The sequence below is a fragment of the Pseudophryne corroboree genome, chromosome 1 (assembly GCF_028390025.1).
Source record: "Pseudophryne corroboree isolate aPseCor3 chromosome 1, aPseCor3.hap2, whole genome shotgun sequence".
NCBI lineage: Eukaryota > Metazoa > Chordata > Amphibia > Anura > Myobatrachidae > Pseudophryne > Pseudophryne corroboree.
This window is the reverse complement of record NC_086444.1, coordinates 438,911,087-438,921,024: the sequence shown is the minus strand read 5'-3', so window position 1 is coordinate 438,921,024 and position 9,938 is coordinate 438,911,087. Positions and strand designations below refer to the sequence as shown.

The following is a 9,938-nucleotide window of genomic DNA, read 5'->3' as shown; positions in this document are numbered from 1 at the left end:
AACAGTAAGGGGCCTATGGACACCTATGGGTGGGAGGGATGAGCTAATTGTGTTCAATCACCCCTAGAAGAGAGGGGGGGCATTGCCACTAGGGATTTGTTGCTTCTGGGGGATCTATAGATATTGGGGAGGTGAGAAGTAATTTACAATGGGGCCTATGGCTATGGGGTTCAAGACATCCCTTTAACTGTGTACACACTAAGCGATATATCGGCTGTTCGAGTGAATGGCTGATATATTGCGAGCCCATTGGTGGGTGTTTACACCCGATATATCTGTGAACTATGTTGTTCACAGACATATTGCATAAGGTATGCAGCACAGCTGATTTATGTAAAAATATGTCGGCTCATCTGGCTGTGTGTATGGGTGGTCAACTGGTGTGCTACCCTGGGGTGACTGGCCCTCTCTGGTTTGAGGGGTACCACGCCCCGGACTTAGAATAAGTATTCGGAACCCCCTGTATTTAGAGTCTCCTTGAAGTTGGCCTGGGGGCTTACCATATCTTTGCAAATATATGCAACTGATCATCTCTGATTGATCTACCACCATGTAGTTTTCAAAACCTGTTGCTGATGTTACCACGAGTGTTGGGAGATGCAGTTTTTGTTTCTTGTTCAGAATAACCTCTCCCTCTCATGCACCTGGATGACATTACTAATTGAACTAAGAAGTTACCAAATGTCTTATTTGCGGTCCGCTATCCGCCCCACACACTTGTTGCAGGGTCCGACGTCACAGCTGGGTGGGCAAATTCAAATGCCCACCCAGCTGGATGTCAGTATTGACACATCAAGCAGCCAAGTGTGTATACTTACCTGAATCAGTAGCTCTGCCGGCGGAACAGCAGGTCCATCATCATGTCTATCTGGCGTGTATCCAGCCTTAGGCATATTTTTTTTGTGTTAAATGTATTTTTTTTTAAATATATAGTAAGTTTAAATAAAAAAAATAAAAAAGGAAATTTCTCAGTGTTGGGAGAAAGTGCCACAAACTCATTATGACAGTATACATGAAGAAAATTAATGGAGAAAATAAAAGAGCCCAATTAAAAAGAAATATATACATATAGGGGATAATTCCATTAGCCATGGCTAATTGATCCCCCGGGGGGGGAGGGGGGCTAATTAAATTATCACAGATAGCTGGCACCATTAGCAATTTTGTTTCACCTACCTAGAGGCAAGAGAAACAAAATCCGCGGTAAGTGACATTTTTTCATGACTGTGATCATGAAAACACATGGATCCAGAAATGTATTCCGGATTAAAACATTGGACAAAAAATTGCGACACAGACCACTTTTATTGTAGTAAAATTTATCACGATCAATTGAATTCCCCTTTAGTGGTTGCTGCACCAAATTCTACATAGGAGTATACTGTATGTGGGGGGCTGGAAGAGTTAAAAATGCAGTAAAAAAAAGCAACCAAAAACAAAATCAATTATGCACGCTATACCAATACATTATATATATATATATATATATATATATATACGTATATTGTATCCGATGTTGAAACAAAACTGAACATAAGACAAAGAAACCCTGAGTAAACACAAAATAGTTTTAAAATGATTTAATTTATGTTGCTTTCAGACATGTGAAACGGGAATTTGCCGAGTCTAGCAAGCTGGTAAATTCCCGGGTCTCAGTTCCATGATCCTGGTTGGGAGCAGGGTCAGGGACCCGAGTTTCCTTTCACACATAAAGAAATCCCGGGTTGATGTGTGTTCACATGCAAAAACCCAGGATATAGCTGCTGTGTGAAAGGGGGAGAATTGAAGGATAAAAGTTATTCAACACCATCTGGCACCGTGTGAAATAGTAATTGACCCCTTATCTACTCATTCAACCAATTAATCAAACTGAATTGATAATTGAGTTGAATTAAACTAGACACAATTAAACTTGATTATTGCTAGCCTGGTATATCTAAGCGTCACTTAAATAGACCATTTCCAGAAATGCGAAGTTGGCTGAAGCTCTCAACAGGCAGCTTAGTATGCCACAATCAAAAGAAAATCCAGAAGAGATGAGATAGTTATTACAATATATCAGTCTGGAAAGGGTTACAAAGCCATGTTTAAGGCTCTGGAACTTCAGCAAACCACAGTGAGAACAACTATCTCCATTCATGTTCTCACCATAAGAAACACATTGGCTAAAAATGGTATCCATGGGAGAGTTGCACAGCAACCACTGCTGACCAAGAGGAATATAAAGGATCATCTTACATCCCTACTAATATATAAAAATTAAATAATAATAAATAATATTAATTTTATTTATATAGCACTCTTTCTCCAACAGGACTCAACAGATACATAGCATAATATAGTACAGAAACAATGAAGTACAGAACAGCTTTTCATAAAATACAGAAGCATGTAGATACTAAAGGGACATTATGGAAATGCTTGAGTAAACAGGAAAGTCTTGAGTCTACTTTTGAAGGATTCTATAGTTGGGGCCTCTCGCACTGTGCGGGGAAGTGAGTTCCATAGGGTCGGAGCCGCATGACTAAAAGCTCGACCCCCAGATGAATTACGGGAGATTCCAGGTACTGCTAAAAGTCCTTCATCTACAGACCGCAGTAATCGAGTGGGGCAGTATGGGGTCAGAAGCTGCTTCAGGTACCTTGGGCCCTGGTCATGTAATGCTTTGAAACTCAGTAAGCCAATCTTGAAGATGATTCGCCATCTTTAGGCAGCCAGTGAAGGGAGTAGAGTATGGGTGTTATGTGGCTAGAATAGGGCTGGTTGGTTAACAGCCTGGCAGCTGTGTTTAGCACCAGCTGTAAGCGATGCAATTCTATTGCTGGGAGACCAAGGTAGAGGGCATTACAGTAGTCTAATCGAGATGATGCAAATGCATGGATGACTTTGGCATATCATCTGTGGGAATTAAGTGCTTGATTCTAGCTATGTTTCTCAGGTGAAAGAATGAGGGTTTGATTGTGGCTGATATCTGATGTTTAAGTGTCAAGCCACCATCCAGGACAACGCCAAGATTCCGCACACGATCAGTGGTTTGTAATTCTGAATCTGAGTGTAAAATTGTTGCTCAATCAATGCCAAGACTTTCAATAAATTGACTTGACAATTGGCATAAGAATAGTTTAGTGGCCAGATTGGAACATATTTACCTATAGCTCAGGTTAGCTTAGATTCCGCCGTACCAACTCCAAAACGCATGCGCGGAAACCACTACGCAGCACATAATATGGAAATCTGTAGTGCTGCCAGGCGCACGGGCATTCATGCATGACCCAAAATATCTCACTGGAAATATAATGCACATTTCAGTCTACACATACAATTAAAAACATATACATACAAAATGTGTTACATTCCAATGACTAATGCCATAACAAAACCAAAACCAATTTTGTTTTTAAGCATAATCAAATTGATACAGTGAGTTTGTATCAGAAATACTATGGTCAAGTAAAAGTTTCAGAGAAATACTAAGCTCAAGTAAAAAAATATATCTAAATACAAATATTTCAGGCAATATACTGTACAGCAGTAAGTCTGAAATTGCTTACCACAGAACATCGGAATGGAGCAGCAGAACACAGTAAAATCCACGTTTGTATCTTATAGTTTGTCAGCCTCTAACGGCAGAATATGTAGGAGTTTGCTACAAAAAAACATGACATTGGGGGTCATTCAGACCCGATCGCTGCGACCCGAGCGGCAACGGGTATCTCCCTGCCAGCGCGATGCTTTTGTACTTGTGCGGGAGGGGGGTAGGGCCTGACATGCGGGGCGGACTAGCCCTGTGCTGGGCGTCCCCCCGCATGTCAGGGAAGTTGATTGTAGAAGTGCTAAATTTAGCACATCTACAATCAGGTCTGAATCACCATTGTCAGTACCTGCAGTCATGGACATGACTGGCCTGCTTCCAAACACTCAGAAGGTCACTGATTGCTGGCCTTCCTAATCAAAATCCTCAACAGAATCTTTAACATAACGCTAAAATTAGGTGTTTTTAGTTAGAAATGTGTTCCTTGTATTTGCAGACTGCATATTGGAAAACGCACTATGATGGTATGTCCTGAATAAATATATGCAATTTGAAACAACACTGGAAGCAAACGTAAACTCCACGCTAGGCTGTTTTAGCACAGTGCTCTGCCCTGCCTGCCGCCGTGTGCATAGATGCATAGCATCTATTCACAATAAATGGATAGCTTGGGGGAAGCCCAGCACCCCCATAAGTGACACCATGGCTGGGGCATGCCCCCATTATAGACGTTAAAGGAGCTGGACCACCTCCTACAATGATGCCCGCCGAGGGCCATACCCCGGGGCCCTACCGTCTGGACCCCCTTTTCAAGCGCGCGTGCCGGCACCCCTGAGCCCTAAGGGGAACATTAAAACCATACTGAAAAGTATAATTCATGCAGAGGAGCATCTATGTAGACACAATAGATAGTCAATGGAGAAGTGCACTGAGCAGTCCTTTATAGCGGCTGGCTGATTCCCTGCATGTGTCATCAGTGCTAGAGGTTAGTAGTAACACCTGAAAGAGGTGCTATGTCATCTCTAGCCTGAGCCCAGCTGAGCCAGATTAAGAATTCTGACTCCTACATATTCTGACAGGCTGACATACTATAAACAACATTGTCAGTGGCGGATTCAGGGGGGGGCACCCAGGCACGTGCCCCCCCTGTCATTTAGGATCACTATGGCTGTGGGGCCGCAGGTTACATGTACGTACCCTGGGCCCCCCTGCCACACCACAAATCGGATCTCTCTTCCGATCCGATCTGCGGTGCTGCGCTCCCCGGCTCCCGTCCCCACTACAACGGCGGACGCACAGACAGGACAGCTGAGCTTAGCGATGGCTCTGCTGTCCAATAATGTATGAATGAAGCAGCCTGCGTGCCCAGCCAATGACTGAGCGGCAGGCTGCTTCATTCATACATTATTGGACAGCTGAGCCGTTGCTCAGCTCAGCTGTCCTGTCTGTGCGGCCACTGCTGTAGTGGGGACGGGAGTGCAGGGCAGGAGGTCCGCCGTGTGCTGCTTGGGGAGGAAGTTTTAGTGTTATTAAGCTGCTGCTGTATATATATATATATATATATATATATAACGTGCGGTGGGGTGAGGCAGAGCCTTTCCTGTCATACTAACGTTTGTGCCAGAGGTTTGACTGTATAAAGTATATGAAAAATACAAAGAATATGTTTGAAATATCTTCTTTGCATTATTCTAATAATTTTTATAGCCAAAACTCTGGAGTAAAAAGTCTATGGCAGGTGAGGCAGTGCCCCCCTGTCTATCTTATCCGCAAATCTCTGATCAAATCTCACCAAATTTCCAGGAGTTTCTACTGCTGCACCTGTGTATAACGCCCAGATGTACATTTTGGCTCATATATTGCATGTAAATCTGTCTCTGGTGCTAGCCAGTGCCTCCTGAGCTATTTAGCTCACCGCATGTCCCTAAAATATATATATATATATATATATATATATATATACCTTCTCTTTATTAAGGGCCCCACTGTCTTAAGTGCCCCGGGCCCCCCATGGTCTTAATCCGGCTCTGCTGGCACAGTGACAGGGAGAAGCCCTCACCTCTAGCGGCTCCAGCGTTCCCTGTCATGCAGGCCGGGCAGCTTAAACTCACCAGACTCCTCCTGCTATTAGGGGCGTGAAACTACACCTTACTCCATGCCCCGGCGTTTGCTCTCCCTGCTGGAGACCCCGGTTGACCAGGGAACCAGAACAGGCGTCTTCTCCTCCGGCTCCCCCATTCCGCCCGCTGTCAGTGTGAGTGGTGTCCCCGGCAACCAGCAGTGCAGAGGGGTGAGAAGGCGTGAGGGAGGATGAGAGGGCATCCACAAAGCTGCAGTGGATCTTTGGTAATATGGGGAGAAATGTCACAGGGGGAGGGGGGGGTCTTCTTTGCTTGGGGAAGATGCTCTATCTGGGGTTAGGGGGGGGGGGGTTCTGTCCTTTGAGGTATATAATGGTGTTGGAGAAGCACTGGTGTGATGAAGTTCATTGAAGTGGGGGAGTGCTGTGAGGTAGGCATTGAGAGGCGGGTAGGGGTGCTCTGTCCAGTCCTGGTTACAGACTCTCTCACCCTGTCACCCACAACATCTGCCCCACAGGCACCCCGTCCCCCACCAGACCAATCCCCGCACACTCACCCCGTCCCCCACCACACCTGTCCCTGTCCCCCACCACACCTTTCCCTGTACCCCACCAAACCTGTCATTGCACACTCAACCTGTCACCCACCAGACCTGTACTCCATGCCCCCAGCGTGATGAAACAAGGTTGTGGCTTGTGAGTACGGAATTCCCTGTGAGACCACACCCACTATCCCAGGAGTTCGCACAAAAGACCAACCCCCCTGCCCGTCTTTCCCTATCGTTGTGCACCCCCTGTCATTTTGATCTGGATCCGCCCCTGTACATTGTGGATTTTACTTTGTTCCGATAATTCGTATAAGCTACTTCATACTGACTTTCTGCTGTGCATTACATTGCCTGAAATGCAGTGCTTAAAGTGGTCCTAGAAAGGTGGTGAAACTCAGCCCCCTCCCCACGGCGGCTATGTAACGATGGTATTGCGCGCGCCGTAGGGGCGTGGTCTCAACAAAGGGGCGTGTTACACAATAGTAATAATGCCCACAGTAGTAGCACCCTATAATACACATAATGTCCACAGCAGTAGCGCCTCTTATACAATACCCACAGTGTAGGGGCCCTCATATAGAGCCAATAGTAGTGGTGCCCTTTATGCAATGCCCGCAATAGTAGTGCCCCTTATGACCCCAGAAGTGATGCCCCTTATGAAGTGCCCCCTTTACAATGCCCTCATTAGTAGTGCCCTTAATGGTAATGCCCCTGTGTAATATTGCCCCCAGTAGTAATGTTGCCTGTAGTAATGCCCCCAGTCGTTTAGCCCCTGTAGTTATGCCCCCAGTAGTAATGCCCTCCTGTAGTTTGCCCCCAGTAGTTAGCCCCCTTGTAGTTTGCCCCCAGTAGCTTGCCCCCTGTATTTTGCCCCCAGCAGATGCCCCCCAGTAGTTTGCCCCCAGTAGTAATGCCCCCAGTAGTTTGCCCCCAGTAGATGCCTCTCTGTAGTTTGACTCCCAGTAGTAATGCCCCCCAGTAGTTCGCCCCCAGTAGCTTGCCCACCCAGTAATAATGCCCTCCTGTAGTTTGCCCCCAGTAGCTTGCCCCCTTGCAGTTTGCCCCCATTAGTTTGCCCACCAGAATTAATGGCCCCAGTAGTAATGCCCACAGTAGTTTGCCCCCGTAGTAATGCCCCCCCAGTTGTTTGCCCCCAGTAGATGCTCCTCAGTAGTTTGCCCCCCAGTAGATGCCGCTACAACAACAAAAACAACAAAAAACACACAGCATACTATACTTACCAAGCCCCGCTCCGTGTCCAGCAGCTGCAGTCATCTTGTCGTCTGCTCCTCTGCACTATGGGAGAGACGTCATGACGTCTCTCCCATAGCGCGGACTGACAGAGCCGGAGGCCGGAGCTCAGTACTGAGCTCCTGCCTCCGGCTGCAGCTGTGCAGGGAGACGGGCACCCGCTGGTAACACAATCTCAGCGGGCGCTCGTCATCTCCCTGCTGCAGCGCCGGGGACACATCGGGTGAGGTGAGCCAGAGGAGCCAAGTGGAACTAACGGAACGCAGTTCCGCCCCGTTCCGGCTCACATTAACTCCTGCTGAAATGTGTTGGGTTTTTTTTGTGTGTGTGTGTGTGTGTGTGTGTGTATATATATATATATATATATGTATGTAGCCCTACTGGTAATTTTAATATATATATATATATATATATATATTGTAATATATTGTGTATACATATGCATATGTAATCTGTCATGTTACATAGGGCATGAAATGAAGGAGTTAACCTCATGTACTGCAGTATGTGGGGAGAAGTTTCTAGATTGCCATGAGGCCAGGAGATCGTTGGGGAGAGCATGAGGACGGAAGGGAAAGGGGCCCCTGCGCATGCTGTGACAGTTAGTCCCAGACAAACTGTACCTGTGAGAGAGGCAGCATCCCGGCGGGCAGCTCTAGTGACAGAGCAGAGAGCGGGGGACAGAGACGCTGGCAGAGAGGCAGTCCTGGTAGCGGCGATGCTAGAGACGCTGCAGGCATGGAAATAGGCGCTGGCAAAAAGATAGTCTCGGTGACAGTGAGGCTGGAGAACGCTGCAGGTAGATAAATAGCCCCTGGCGTAGAGGCAGTCCCGGTGATGTTGGAGAGCCAGAGAGCTGTGCAATAGAGGCGCAGTCAACCAGAGTAAGAAGGAGAACGGTGAGGAGTGAGATCCTGTCAGTGCTGAGGACTCACTGATTGGTACAAGAACTACAATAAGAGGTACCTACACTATCTGGCTTACAATAATCAGACAGAGGGGGTGGAGAGGCAGAGCGTAGAGGAACAAGAGGAGTCGGGGGAGCTACCAGAGGTGAGCAACTATCCGTTGTGTTGCCTTCCCCTGGCAAGTTAACTCCTTCAGTACTAAAGTACCCCAAATGCTTGAATCCTCACTGCATTACCTGTATATATTATAAATGTTTCAACTGAACTTTAATTTTAGAGTCACCATAAGCATTCTTCTGTATTATATGGACTGAGGCCAGTTATAGAATACACATTACTATATAGACTGTGGCCGATTATATACTACATACCCAGAGATGCTACAAGTGCAATATTGTCACATATAGACTGAAAGCCCAGAACTGTAGAGCCTGTTAAAGTAGAAAGCTGCAAAAGGAAACACCCATATCGGGATAGCTATTGAAATAGAGACATTCCTGAAGGAGGGGCAGCTATAGACTGAAAGAGAAGTAACTATTAGCGAACTGAAGGCGTACCGTTTCTCTTATCTACCAGCATGACGAAAAGATAGAAACTCCTGAGAGTAATGATAGACTTTACTAGTAAAGCCTCACGACACAGAGAAACTGATGATACTAAGTCTGGATAGCTGTCAGGGACAATAGGATGTGTATATGCTTTGATATAGCCAGCTGGTGACCATTTACCATCAGAGAGGAAAGTCAGTAATAACCAGCCCGACCAGTCAGAGTGGAAAATTAACCCCTAACTGGATGTTAAGAGGAAAAGTGAGTTATAATAACAGTGTCATCGCTGAGTAAAGTAAAGGAAGCAGTCCAAGGTGGATATATTCTATAACTGAGGCAGTATAACTGTAGCATGTAACAACTCGGAAACCATGGGCCCCAACAGTGCACAAATGTTTGTATAAACACCCGGGTCGATCTCATTTTTTAAAGATCTGATATGGTACCAGAGGTATTTTTTTTTGTTATGCATGCGAATACATTGTATAGGATGGGGAGAGTATAGTGATTAACTTGCGTAATAATTATTATATAGGTGGGAATGTTTGTTGGAACGGTCTAAAGAATTTATTGACGCTGATAGTCCAACTATAGTTGTACAATAAAGCTGTTATACTTACCACTGCCTGACTCTTCTGCTAGGGGACCTGACATGCCTAATGGAGAGAAAACAGGTAAATGAATTATTGGATTGTATGTAATGCATTATCTATACACATAGGCGACTACACATTAGATACGGCTTACCCAAACAAGCCGGGTGATATAACACAATAGTTAATAGTTTGGGTGGAGGCACAAAGGTAGTTGATAGTAACTCTCTCGAACAGCTACTCCAGAGCAGAGAAAGGGGGTTACATATATATAAACACACATATACAGTGCATCCGGAAAGTATTCAAGAGCCCTTCATTTTTCCACATTTTGTTATGTTACAGCCTTATTCCAAAATAGAATAAGTTTATTTTTTCCCTTACAATTCTTCACACAATACCCCATAATGACATTGTGATACAAGTTTTTTTGTGATTTTTGCAAATTTATTAAAATAAAAAACTAAGAAATCACATG

The 9,938-nt window shown here is 45.4% G+C and overlaps 1 long non-coding RNA gene across 1 annotated transcript; it reads left to right on the top strand.

The window, feature by feature from the left end:
* The first annotated feature begins 7,863 nt into the window (after positions 1-7,863).
* LOC134898067 (uncharacterized) lies at positions 7,864-9,486 on the top strand. Its single transcript, XR_010172179.1, has 2 exons — positions 7,864-8,464; positions 9,403-9,486. It is a non-coding gene; the product is annotated as an uncharacterized LOC134898067 (long non-coding RNA).
* The last annotated feature ends 452 nt before the right edge of the window (positions 9,487-9,938 follow it).